At 36.7% G+C, this 11,382-nt stretch overlaps 2 pseudogenes; one reads left to right on the top strand and one right to left on the bottom strand.

Moving 5' to 3' along the window:
• Window positions 1–247: 247 nt before the first annotated feature.
• LOC110423406 (receptor-like protein kinase FERONIA pseudogene) lies at window positions 248–2,638 on the bottom strand (annotated as a pseudogene).
• Window positions 2,639–7,027: 4,389 nt separating this feature from the next.
• Window positions 7,028–10,777, top strand: LOC110423428 (receptor-like protein kinase FERONIA pseudogene; annotated as a pseudogene).
• Window positions 10,778–11,382: the final 605 nt, after the last annotated feature.

Here is an 11,382-nt window from a genome sequence, read left to right as displayed (position 1 = left end):
ATATATATATATATTGTCGATATTTTCTCCTTGATGCTTCTTTCTTTGCTTTAATAGAATATGATAATGGATCAAATAAAATTGTGCGGTAATATCTACACAAATTTGTAATTTCTATTTACATTGCATCTGTACAATTAAGAAAAGTAACTTCTAATTTCACCTATGGTCAATCAATCATCTTGACAAACTAAACTATTGTAGCATTCAAATTTCTATTCTAAATATCAATGCTATCACTGTTTTGTCATGCATCTTGTGTTTGCAAATTACTGTCAGCCTTCTCCTGCAACAGCAATGCCTGTTCAAGTTTACAGAGAACATCACTTATTGATGGCCGATCTATGTGCCTACTGGCCAGGCACCTGACTGCAATTTCCACAAACATGGTAAGGCACTCGGACATGATCTTTCCTCTTAGGTATGGTTCAATCAGGAGATCAATTGTTTGACTTCGATAGCAATGAACAACCCATCTAGCCAAGCTCACTTTAGTCTGATCATCCTCATTTGCCTCACGACTAACAGCAGGTCTTGCACATAAGACTTCAAATAAAACCACACCAAAAGAGTAAACATCTGATTTGCCAGTTAATGTTCTGTATCTGCCATATTCAGGGTCCAAATATCCAAACGTGCCCTTTGGCCCAGGACTGACTTGGTTCCTATAGGATTCCGCGGTCTTGCCTACTTTTGACAAGCCAAAATCTGAGACTTTGGCCACCCAGTTTTGATCCAGGAGTATGTTTGTTGATTTGATGTCCCGGTGAATGATTGAATGCTCTGTGCCCGTGTGAAGGTAGTGTAATCCACGTGCAGCACCAATGCAAATCTTGAGCCTCTGGGTCCATGGAAGTGGTGGATTTTGGGTCTCGTAGAGATGATCACGTAGAGTGCCATGAGCCATGTAATCATATATCAGAATCAACTCATTGTCCTCTTGACAATATCCAAGCAAAGACACGATGTTCATGTGACGAAATGAGGAGAGCAATTCGATTTCAGTTTTGAACTCTTGAACTCCTTGATGGGACTCAGGATTTTTGCGCTTAACTGCCACTTTGGTGATTCCGTCATCCAGCAGACCCTTGTAAACCTTACCAAACCCGCCACAACCGAGCAAAAGAGCTTCACTGAAATTGTTGGTGGCAGCTCTTATCTTTTCTAAAGGGAATTGACGACAGTGATTTGAAGGTTTAACAAATAGGCTGACTGTTTTCCAGAGTTTTTCATCATTACGTAGCAAAAACCAATGAGACACCTGATAGACAATCAAAGAAACTAAACAAATTCCAATAACCAAACCCAGAATCTTCCCGAGCAAGATGTTAGATGGAATATGCTTGCTTCTGTCTCCATTCTTTACTTGAACATGAGCTGCAAGATTGTTACTAGTATCACTCAACTTCATGATCTCAATTCCATTCAATATTACATCACTAAGATTGGGCTTTGAATCAATGTCAGGCTGCAAGGCAAGCCACAGACCCGTTCTTTCTTCTTTCGCTTTTGGAACCATGATGATATAGTCCTTATGCATTGCAATCAATGGACCACCGGCCATAGCAACTATATCCAGGCTGTTTTCCACTGTCTCATTGTTGACATACACCTTGAACACTCTCTGATTCACTTTTGTTACTTTTGATTGAATTTCGCAGAAATGAAGCCTGACAATATATTTGAAACCTGAGTCAACAGGAAACGTCCATGTCAAGTTATAGCCCCCGTTGGCAACCTGATCACTACCACCGATTGTCCTGGCTGTGCTGTACAGATCCCCCGGTGCTCCATATTCACTTAACGTCCAAGAGCTCTTATTGTAGGCTATAGGATCATCATATGCCTCAATAGGAGTACCCTTTTGGGAACCCTGAATATATACTCGGTCGTCCAGCCCATTCCAGAACGGCTCGTTTTGACTATCAATACCTACGTTGATTCTGTGAAGTATCTCAAGGGCAGGTTCATCTTGAATGGAGGTAGCATTGAAAGTTTCATTTACTCCATAATCAGAGAGTTTGAGGGGCATTGAGTAAATCTCTATCCCATTTACAAACGCAAAAGCGTCTGAAGCATTTAGTGATGGAGCGAAGGTGATGTTAAGAAAGTGTTTCTTTAAGTTAAGGAAGTAATCCTTAGTGAAATAAGGTGATTTCAAAGTGTTTGCCACAACAGAAGGGTTAAAGTTGGCTAACAAAGTGTAATTGTCCGAGGTGACAGAGAAGTCAGCCTTCGAGATTTGGTCTGTGGCAGTGTAAGAAGTAGGGTAGAAATGAAGGCGGATAAATTTGAGGCCAGGGAACATAGGGAAACTGTAGGTGAAGGAAGAGCGAAAGAAGCGAGCTGTTGAGTATGGACTCTCCGGAACCTTGCCTGTTGTGTTTGAGATCACGCGGCCAATCGTCGTTCCTTCATAATAATCTGGGGAAAAAACATCCCCAACCCAACTTTTATTATTAAAGGATGAGTTCCTGGAAGATCCGCAGTCAAGAATTACTTGGTCCGAGGATGAATGGGAAGAGTTGTTAGTACACATACAATATTTCAAGGAATTGAACAAGAAACTGAGGTGAAGAAGAGAAATAAGTGATGGCCATGAAGTGTATGTATTCGTGATTATCTTCATAGAAGCAATGTGACAACTGCTCCAAGGAAGAAGATAGGCATAACCCGAAACATCCAACGACTAGTTTGTTAAATAGTAGCAAACCTCAAGAGTAAAGGGGTCGTTAGTCCGATATTTCTTCCCCGATTTTGTCTGAAATTTAACTATTGTCTTGGTCCCTTTGGAAACTTTTGCCTTTCAAATTGACTTGAAATTGAGAGCGTAGTTACATTCAAAAGCACGCGGATGCTCCCTTGCAAGGTATTATTCCTGGAACGAAATTTCTTCATTGCTGACCGTCGAGTTGATTGAGACCCTGGAACGTAACTTCTCCTTGGAACAGTCATAACATAGAGTCAGATCGATTAAAGAATTGAAAAAGGAAGGAAAGATTATCTTCCAATTACAAGAGAACACTAGCAATTCGTGGGTTAGAGTTCATTAATTATGATGATAACGAGTCATTCTCTAGTCTTCCACACTGGGACAAAATTGGAAAAGATTTCTTTTCTAGAAAGGATTAAGCCATTGGAATATTCCATGAATGTGTTGACTGTGGGTTAGATGTAACCAACATTGGTGGGGTTTTTCCCCCTTGAAACGAAGTTGCTGCTGCTCAAGGATGAGAATAGACTCTCTGATCAGTCATCTCCTCAAAATCTTTTCTATTTCGAGGTCAATTTTAGGTGTAAATTAAAAATTGGTCAAAGTCTCTTTTTCCCATTGTTCCTATCAAAGAACGTGTGCATATAGAGTAATAATCCAATTACTTATGGTCATCAATAAAGGATTCTAATTTAGTTAAATCACATCAAATTTGATAAGGACTCAATGAAAATGAATTGGAAATATAAAAACATCACTAAAATCTAATTATAAGTCCTGTTCAAAGTCAAGGCCATTGGTTTAGTAATATTTAATGACTTGAACTCTTCTGTGGATCTCGTTAATCACATTTATACTAAACACATGAGATATGACATATCATATTTTCTTCCGCTTCTTAATTTTCACATAAAGATCACACACATTGTAATCACAATTATGATGTTTGTTTTTAGTTACCATCAATCACAGTCAGAGTCCATATACAGCCATTAAGACCATAGAAAGGTAATGTGAACATACTGAGTTTGAACATATTCTAATACCAATTTTGATACCTAAGTCTAAACATGATTGATCTAAGCCAATAGTATCAAATCATGTACCATTCAAACTTATCTCAAGTTGTGATATTAGTTAAATAGTTCCTATCTTAATTAAGTAGGATAAGTATAAAAGCAAATGTACGTATAAAAATTTGACACTTGTGAAATTAAATAAATCAATTTACAATTTCAAGTTAAGCATTTAAAAATCAAATTTTTTTCTTCATTATGGCAACAAGTCAGGTCAAATTTGATAATTTTTTTTTCAAAAAAAAACTCTCTCATTGTACTGTTTTAGTAAATTTTTTTTGTGTATATGTACCTAACATGATTATCCATAATGGCACATATATATTTTAACATAAAAAATAAACAAAAAAGCATATGCATTTTTTTTAATGAATACCATAAAGGGAGATGGACGATTTCACTTTTTGTTATCATGAAAAAGTTCGATGGTAGATAAATTTAGAAAAATTGTCGCATGTCTATTAAATTATAATAAGAGAAATTAATATAATTATTAAATGAACATGTGATAACTCTAACCTATTTTTAGAGTTCGAAACCTCTCCTATCAATGAATAAAACAATAATTATACATTGAAAATTAAAACTACAACGAAATTCATGCAGACAAAGGCACTTAAACAAAACTTCAGATGACTATACGAATGAGGTTGTTAATGTTCAAACATTTTCTATTAAGTCAAAGGTTAGGTAAAGAATAGAAAATTGTTTCAGTCTCTTTTGAGTTTAATTTCCAATTCTCAGAATTTTTCTTTTCCTACTGTGCCTTGGGAGGGGGGTGGAGAGTTACAAACTTGCAAGGCGTAAATTAGAGGACAAAGATTTCAACTTTACCTACCTACACTCTCACCTTTTAAGAAGATACAATGATAAGAGAAAATATTCTACGAAACGACATACACATCCAATATTTATTCAAATCAAGAATCATGAATGACATGTAAATAAAGGCAGAACCTAGGGGGTGATGGGTGGTGGTGGCCATCACTCCTCAATTTTTAATTTTCTTTATTATTATGTGTATAAAACTTTATATATATATATAGTATGATTACTTTTATAATTACCCTTTAATTACTTCTTATGTAAAATCCTAAATTCGTCATTACATGTAAACATATAAATTTAATCACTTGCTTTATCCAATTGATGACTAATTAACCATAATGATTAATTTCATTTTCCTAGAACAAGAATAATATTTATCCTACTTGAAAAATTATGAGGAATCAAAGCAAATATTTTTAGTAATCTTTTACTTAAGAGATTTGTATAATGTGGGTGTCATTGTATATGTAGACCCATAAGATACAATTTTCCCATCATGTTATTGGAATATGGCTTGAATTAACTAAAACAAGAAGAACAAGACGAATTCTACGTTCTTAGTGGGCTCCCATGCAGATGCACATCTCCTTCGTATTTAGAATATTTTACTTCTTTCATTTCAAAATTATTTGACATGTAATTGTAGGTTGTTATGGTCTAAATTTTAAGAAATTTTACAATATTGTTTTTGATAGTTTATAATGTAACAACTCATCACAATGTAAGGAAATGAAAAAAAAAAACGATACTATTATAACAAAAAGGAACTCCAAATTTTTAAAAAATAAATGAGAACATAGTTTTGAAATGTAAAAGAGATGGAAGAATGTGTCAACTTTAATTTTGGCAATTGTTAGAAAAATTAAATGGATGTGGTACTATATATAATCTTGATCATTAAAGATCCATTTAGTTGATCTTTTATTTTTATTTTAAATGAACAAAAAGGAAAAAAATCAAAGATAAATGGCAATGAACAAAAATAATAATAATATCAACCGAACAAACATAGCATAAGTTTATCTAATAAGATTCTAACAACTTATTGTTATAATTTTTTTTTATACATTTATATCTTGTATGGGATTGGCAAGATAATAGATTGGGAGAGAACTAGGAATATCAAAGGGTAAGTATCGGTTATTTTTTAAGTGTACTACCTCCATCTTTTTTATTTGATAAGATACCTAAACTCTATGTATGTCTAACTAAGTTTTGGATTTGTTATCCGTACCCAAATATTTTAAACATTAACCGTTAAGTATTACCCAATTAAAATAAATTTTTATGTATATTATAAAAAAAAATTAAATTAATAAAAAATAAATTAAAATTTAAAATCATATTTAAAATAATTAATAAATTTTTGTAAGTATTGCATTAATGGTAAGAAATTTATAAATTAAAAAATAATATACAAAAACTAAAATTTAATATTATTATTTATGGTGGAATTTGGATAGCGAGTATCTTGAGATTATTATCCAAATTCTACTCAACCCGTTGACAAGTATTAATTTTATATTTATTATCTGAACTTGATTATAGAATATTTTAATTTTACTTAATCAAATCGAATAATACAAATTATTCCATTTTGAAAAAAGTTGCGTTAAGTGCTGGTGGACCTCTTATCCAACGGTCAAGACAAGTGGGCTCTCGATTGTACACTTCGGTTTGCGCCAGTTCGAAGTGAGGTTTTCAGCCACAAAAGGTAAGTCAGTGCCCTTTGGGCAATCTGTGTGTTGAATTCTGACGAGGAATCTTTTTATCTTCTAGTAATGGAAGTCTTTGACAGTGTGCTAGTCATAGCTGGCATTCAAAATAGAAAATGACAAATGGAAACACCGGGCCAGATAGATAGCCTTTGTCTTTGGAAGCAGACAGACAAAACTGGGTTCAAAGTTCAAACATTGAATTTTTTTTTTTTTATGGAATGACTATTCTTTATCCGCTTTGCTCCCATCAGCATTAGCTGAGCATTTTAACCAAAAGCCTGATTTTTGGTCCAAAAGCTTGCCACGAAGCAAGAGGAGGCAAAACATGTACCTGCAGGCCATATTCCAGGGGTTTGATTCATCATCATAACCACAATGAACACCCCAGAACTATGTGCCCCGTATTAGAGGAAGCAATGAATCCCGGATTGCGCATTGCAGTGATATTTACCAGATGTTCATCCAATCACAACTATGAAATGATATGAGAATGTAATGCATTATATCTCGGACAAAGAAAATAGGACCGTAAGAGCAAGAAGTTCGGGAGTTCCAAGCCCTGGAAGAGGGTTCTCTGCGGTTGACTCAGTCATGCTTCCATTTTTGTTTTCTTATTTTCTTTTTGATTCTGGATAAAACACAACCAGCAAAAGGGTCAACAAAATCTCATCAGGATTTGGTATAATAAATAAATGGGGAAAGATCAATTGGAAGGAACACCTGAAAAGTGTAAAGAAACAAAGGGTAGTGCAGTGTTTGCTTGGAATTCCAAGAAACAAAGTATAGTGGCACAGTCCTCTGCAGAAGCAGAGTATATTGCAGCTGCCTTAGCTGCAAACCAGGCTATATGGTTAAGGAAAATTCTTAAAAGATTTGATGATTAACTGTGAAGAACCGGCAACACTCTACATTGACAACAAGTCTGCAATTTCAATGGCTAAAAATCCAGTTGATCTTGAATGTCTATGACTAATTTATTGTGTTTGGGGCTCTGACGTGCACTGACTCTTATCTGGGTCTGGTGCATCCTACGGTGCAGCATGAGAGGGTGGCCGTCGAGCAAGAGATAGAGAAAAAGAACTTAATCGATTAGGAGGAAGTTGCGTGGGGCCTCTATTTCTTGTTTGTGTCCTTGTGCATCTATGATACTGCTGTGTCGGTTAAAAGGTTATCTCTGGGTTTGAACTCCACGATGGGCGGTAGTTTGTTTTAAAACACTCATTTATCTTATCACTCTGATAGAGTTTTACTAGTATTAGACTTTTATTTAGGGATTTATTCAGAACTCTGCTTATTTTTTAGATTATCCGTGTTAAGATGCTGCCAAGTACTCCTTGAGCAGCTGCTCTTTTTGTAATTGTTCAGAATATTCTCTTCTTATGATAGCTTCCATGCCAACAGGAGTCTTCAAATCTCAACGTTGAAGACTCCCCACGGCATTCCAGCTTATCATTAATAAAAACTCATCTTTCAAAAAAAAAATCCAGTTGATCATGGTAGAACTAAGCACATAAGGATCAAGTTTCATGCCATTTGATTGAAACACTAACACAGCAGAAGAGTCAGCCATTGACTTCAACAACTTTCTTTTTGCCCCACCTCGTGTGTCATGCTCTCGGTGGGAATGTATCATGTTCCACCATTTAAGAAAAATCCAAACAAGTGAAACAACATAACCATATATAGTATATGGTAGAAGCCTGGATTATTAACATTTTGTAGCAAATCTGAAACAATGTTATCCAGCTTCCTTCCTTATTCCTACCACCTGATGGAGTGTGTTCTCAATCTAAAGGATTCCACCCAGTCAAAGAGGAAAACCACAGATATAAGGTCATTGCTCTTTTGCAGAAATATTGACATTCTTCCTTAGTTTCTTGCTGATAACCATAGCTCCCATCTCTGCTAGCATACCATCTTATGTCCCCACAGATTCCATCTCTCTGGACTGTTCAACAATTTTCCCATCTAGTGTAAAGATGTCAAGTTCTCCCACTGAATTTTAAGTATGATTCTTCAGTGGTATCTAGGATTTACAATATAGATTCAAACAGATTCCAATACCAAAAAACTCTCCCTTCCATCTTCCAGAAACAAACCACTTACACATTTACTGTCTCTGCTGGCCCAAAGTTCATACGATTGCATTTCCAACCGATAAAACATGAAATCTTGGACATATCCAAGGCATTATTCTCTGTCAGTGTGGCTGGTTACACTCTCTTAGGCACTTCCAAGTTCTCCGAACACAATTTACTCGTTGGTTATGCTATTAGAGAATTTCGCATCAACATAGATGGCCAGGCGGTCAATGTGACATTCACCCCATCATTGCATATCTCTGAGTCCTATGCTTTTGTGCACAAGATTGAGGTTGTCTCAATGCCTTCAAATCCTTACATAAAAGAGGATTTTCCCCTTCCTCTTATTGGATATCCTTCTCGTGGGTATTATATTCAAAACTCTAGAGCCCTTGAGATGATGCACCGAGTGAACATGGGTGGAGATTCAATTTCCCCAAAAGAGGATACGGGCATGTTTCTCTTCTGGATAGAAGATGCAGGCTGTCTGGTAAGTGATGAAAGCAGTACAAGGACCATAGAATCAGAAGTTGCAATTCATTTCAGCTCCTTGGTGCCAGCATATACAGCTCCCAAGAAGGTTTACGCTTTTGCCAGGATAGTTACAACTGGGGTAGCTTTGCAAACTGGTCCTTCCCTGCTGATTCTGGTTTCTACTACCTCGTTAGGCTTCACTTCTGTGATATTTCATGGTGGACTGAAGAAAATGAAGGAGTTTTCTGCATCTCTATCAACAATCACGCTGTTGAGGACCACGCAGATGTGCTCCATTGGAGTCATGGTGCTGGTATTCCTGTATACAAAGACTACATTGTAAACTTCTCTAGGCATAGCGAAGGCATCAAACATCTCTCTGTTGCAATAGGATCCTTAATGAACCATATGATATATCTGGGTTAGCAATTTTAAATGGGTTGGAAATATTCAAGTTATCTGACCTCTCCAACAATCTTGCTGTACCTTATCCATTTGGAAAAAACAATGGTCATGATCGGAAGTTTCCCAGATCATCTGAATTAGAGGATATCAAGCTGGTGATTGCTTTATGGAGTTTTATGGGTTTTGACATGGTATTAGTTCTTCCATGTTTGGTTTTCTTACAGCTCCCATATGATTTGTGGCCATCTTTATTGATTCCACTTCTACCATCTAAATTAGAGTGGCAAAGAAAAGCTTTCATGCAGAAACAAACATCAGATACCTGTCAATGTTTCTCATTTGCAGAGATGAAGATTGCTACGGACAACTTCTCAAACAATTTACTAATAGGTGCCGGTGGGTTTGGGAAGGTCTAAAAGGGAATCATTAAGGGTGGTGCTGCAGCTGTCGCCATAAAACCTGCAAATCCAGATTCTCACCAAGGTTTAAATGAGTTCCAAAATGAAGTCTCCATGCTTTCAAAGCTAAGGCATGGACATCTAGTTTCTTTAGTCGGGTACTGCTTGGAAAACAAAGAAACGATGCTCGTTTACGACTATATGGCTCATGGCACCCTATGTGATCATCTCTAAAAGACTGACAAACCTCCACTTCCATGGAAGCAGAGGCTCAGAATTTGTATTGGTGCAGCTCGAGGCCTGCATTACCTTCATACAGGGGCAAACCACACCTTTATTCACCGTGACGTGAAGAGCACCAATAAATTGTTAGATGAGAATTTGGTTGCTAGGTTTCAGACTTTGGGCTATCAAGAATTGGCCCCAACTTGTTCACACAATCAAACACTCATTTTAGTACAGTAGTGAAAGGAAGTTTTGGGTACTTGGATCCTGAATATTACAGGCGTCAAAAGTTGACTGAGAAATCAGATGTTTATTCATTTGGGGTGGTGCTGTTTGAAGTATTATGTGCTAGGCCAGCAGTGTTACCAGCGGCAGAAAATGGAGAGGACGAGCATGAGAAGGTGAATTTAGCTTAGTGGGCCATTCATTGCTTTCAATCAGGGACCCTTGATCAGATAATCGATCCATATCTACGAGGAAAAATTGATCCGATGCGTTGGAAAACATACACAGATATAGCAAGCAAGTGTTTAGTTGATAGAGGTAGTGAAAGGCCAACAATGGGAGATGTGTTGTGGAATTGGAGCAGGCTTTGCTGCACCAACAGGAAAGAAACCACTTCCGCAAGCAGCACCGATTATTATGTGGCAGACAAGACCTCGGCTAGTGAATTATCTCTAACCCCAGGTGGTGGACGACCCTTCTGCTTTGGTGACTCGGATCCCACAACAGGGATAGAACTCTCTGATATTATTATTCCTACCGGACGTTGATGGAGCCTGCTGCATCATGTTCTATAGATATTGCCAGGAAGGAAAAATGATGTATCATTCCTCTCCGACTCTAATTTGGATATCTGCTATTCCTGTGTCAGGAAAATCAGCATCTACTTCACACTGCAACTAATTAATTTACATTTAGGTTGGCCTTAAGAAGGATCGGAAAGAAACCTGGAACAATCATGCAACAAGTAAGGCTTCTTGATGTGTACATTCCCAAAATAAAAGAGAGAAAAATTACTTATTTTCTGCATCCATATCTTACTTGCAATAAACCCTTTGTTCTAACTAACTAAAACTAGAAGTATTTGTGTCGAGAAAATGATCAAATAAAGGTGAAATCGATCAATCAAAAGTTATCTTGATTTTCACCTGATCGAGTATGATCTTGTTCATATATTATGCAAAACACCATTCTGACTTAATAACCCTGTTATTCCTTTGTATGAAGTAACCATAAGCACTCCAGGCTAACCTCAAGATAGCAGACAGCAGAGCTTAGTCCTTGAGCCGTTGCTTAGCCCATTGGAGCTCTATGGCCCAATCTCCTTCTGCTCTTTAAGGATCTTCTGCCAAACTTGCCTGGTAAACTCACAAGTGAAAACCAAAGTGGCTGTTACGTAGATAATATTTCAGCCCAAAATTTCAAAGTGGATTACATAGAGGAAGAAAGAAAAGCTAGAGG

The sequence above is a fragment of the Theobroma umbraticum genome, unplaced genomic scaffold, assembly GCF_002168275.2.
Source record: "Theobroma umbraticum cultivar Fairchild unplaced genomic scaffold, ASM216827v3 scaffold_20.0, whole genome shotgun sequence".
Lineage (NCBI taxonomy): Eukaryota > Viridiplantae > Streptophyta > Magnoliopsida > Malvales > Malvaceae > Theobroma > Theobroma umbraticum.
The sequence above is the reverse complement of the archived record's forward strand: the minus strand, read 5'-3'. Positions and strand labels throughout refer to the sequence as shown.